Source organism: Octopus bimaculoides, chromosome 8 (genome assembly GCF_001194135.2).
Source record: "Octopus bimaculoides isolate UCB-OBI-ISO-001 chromosome 8, ASM119413v2, whole genome shotgun sequence".
NCBI classification, from domain to species: domain Eukaryota; kingdom Metazoa; phylum Mollusca; class Cephalopoda; order Octopoda; family Octopodidae; genus Octopus; species Octopus bimaculoides.
In genome coordinates this window covers 12,543,858-12,546,860 of record NC_068988.1, presented here as the reverse complement: position 1 = coordinate 12,546,860, position 3,003 = coordinate 12,543,858, and the positions used below count along the sequence as shown (strand labels likewise).

Here is a 3,003-nt window from a genome sequence, read left to right as displayed (position 1 = left end):
ATAAAGTCATCTGTAGTAGGAATTGAACCCAGTTACGTACAGACCGGCATCTAAAATCAGAAACCGTAGTTAACATCATCAACATCATGGGTTCAGAAATATTTATGGAATAAAGATACCCATGCAATAAGATAAAACACTATTAACTAATCTTTTTACGAAATTGGCGAGTTGGCAGAATCGTTAGCACACCGGGTGAAATGCTTAGCGGTGTTTCGTCAGTCTTTACGTTTTGCGTTCAAATTCCTCCGAGGTCGACTTTGCCTTTCGTCCCTTCGGAGTCAATTAAATAAGTACCGGTTACGCCCTGGGGTCTACTTAATTCTCTCCCCCAAGCTACCCCCGTGGAAAAAATTTCAAATCATTATTAACCAATCTTTTACTTGTTTCTGTCATTAGACCTCGGCCATACTGGGGTACCGCCCTTGAATCAATTTAGTCGAATGAATCGACTCCAGTATTTATTTTTCTAAAGTCTGGAGCTTATTCTATCGCGCGCTTTTGCCGAACCGCTAAGTTTCGGAGGTGTAAACACAAGAGGACACTAACAAATGACGAGATACAACACACAAAACAAGCGGGGTTTACATCAAGAAAAGGGAGACACAGCAACATTAAAGGTTGTAATAAAGGATGCATATATAGAAGTTAGAGAAATAAATAATTAATAAATAATTAGGGTCCCCTGAAAGTCTTATCCGAATCCATCCAGCGGTTCTTGAGATATCTTGTCCACGGACGGACAAACAAACAAACACGACTGAAAACAGTACCTCCGCCTTCGCTAAGGTAAAGGTAATAATGATAAAGCAATCATACTGGAATATGCCAATACACACAAATAGAGAGATCAAGGCTAATAGATCGGATATAGTTGTCAGAGATCATCAAGAAAAAATGTTTTCTAATCGACGTATCAATCCCAACAGATGACAATGTATCTCTTAAAGAATCGGAGAATCTCTCAAAATACAAAGATCTGAAAATAGGGATAACCCGAATAAGGTGTCTAAAACAGAAACAATCCTTATACTATTAATAGGTGTATTAGGTATGATCGAAAAACATGTAGACTTATATGTATAACCAAAACACCAGGACTTATGAATATATATAAATTACAACAAATAGCACTAAGCACCGCACACATCCTACGTAAAGCATTTTCAATACAGTGAAAATAACAACAAACCACAGCACATAACCAAGGCACATAGAGCTGCGCTCGGTAGTGCAGTGAAAGCACGTGATAAAAATAAGACTACTGAATAATGATGTTGATGATGATGATGATAATAATAATAATAATAATAATAATAATAATAATAATAATAATAATAATAAAAATAATAATAATAATAAAGCTTTGTTCACAGACATTAAAGAAAGGAAAACAAATGGAATTCCTAAAGGTCTGAAATTGCGAAACATTTACAAAGGAGACGTCAAAGAACACAAGAGAATTTCATTTGGGTTTTATTCTTGAAATATCTTGATTTCTCATCAACGACAAACTGATATTAACAAAATAAATAATATTACAAAGTAGTCGTTGAACGCCCTGCTGAAAATTCGGTCGCCTCGATGCGAAAAGTGACGGGTTCAATTCAGGGTTAAAAAAAAAAGAGAATGATGTGATGAAGAAACATATCATTAGTCTCTAACGTTAATGATTTCAGCAAAGAGGAGTGAAAACTCCGTATGTGTTTCTTTATTATTATGACATCATCAGCGAACATAGATATGTTAATGCAGAATTAAATAAATAAAATTGTGATACTCTTTTACTCTTTTACTTGTTTCAGTCATTTGACTGTGGCCATGCTGGAGCACCGCCTTTAGTCGAGCAAATCGATCCAAGGACTTATTCTTTGTAAGCCTAGTACTTACTCTATCTACTCTTTTGCCGAACCGCTAGGTTACGGGGACCTAAACACACCACCATCGGTTGTTAAGCGATGTTGGAGGGACACAGACACACAAACATATACACACACATACATATATATATATATACATATATACGACGGGCTTCTTTCAGTTTCCGTCTACCAAATCTACTCACAAGGCTTTGGTCGGCCCGAGGCAATAGTAGAAGACACTTGCCCAATGTGCCACGCAGTGGGACTGAACCCAGAACCATGTGATTCGTAAGCAAGCTACTTACCACACAGCCACTCCTACACCCGATGTAGAAAAAAATATTAATAGTCAATAAAATTTTGATTGTTAATGATCTCAGCTAGGTCGGCAGAAAACTCTTTACATGTTTCGGTGTTATTACGACATCGTCAGCGAACATAAAATTTGGCAAACATATAGTTTAATAACACAAAGTCAATTCATTTGCCGTTATCGATCACACAAATAAAACCAGCATCATAAATAAAATTAGAATGATTGGTACATTGTGGTTGGGGATGTAGCTCAGCGGAAGAGCGTTTGCTTCGCAAGTAAACTGTCCCGGGTTCGATCCCCGGCATCTCCAGCAGTAGAAACCTCCGTTTTTTTCTTTTTCTTAAAAATTAGTGTTTTTACTATTTTTATGAGGTTTTGTTTATCACAACTAAGTATTGAGAACTAAATTACTCTGTACCTTTCCTGATATTCTTTACAATGGTTTCGATCATCGGATGCGATCATTCGTAGACAACATCTTTAATGAATTAGTTTATCACAGCGACACCAGTATTTACTTAACGCTGATGCTTCTTTTATCGCGCTCTTGTTTTCGAACTACTAAACTGCGGGATATGAACGACTCGACTTTAAGCGCACACACAGAAATGGACAAACACAATATACACACTCACTCACTTACGCACGCACGCACGCAAATATATATGTGTATATGTGACTGTGTATATATATTTATGTATACACAGTCGCATAAGCCGTCAGAAATAGCAGTGAAATCTACCTCAAATCACATCCTAATATTTAAAATACAGAAGGAACTCACTGGATTGTCCGTAACATTGACAGATGGGATAGTCGTGGGGG

General features: G+C 36.9%; 1 non-coding gene across 1 annotated transcript; it reads left to right on the top strand.

Moving 5' to 3' along the window:
* The first annotated feature begins 2,416 nt into the window (after nucleotides 1-2,416).
* Nucleotides 2,417-2,488, top strand: Trnaa-cgc (transfer RNA alanine (anticodon CGC)). Its single transcript has one exon. It is a non-coding gene; the product is annotated as a tRNA-Ala (tRNA).
* Nucleotides 2,489-3,003: the final 515 nt, after the last annotated feature.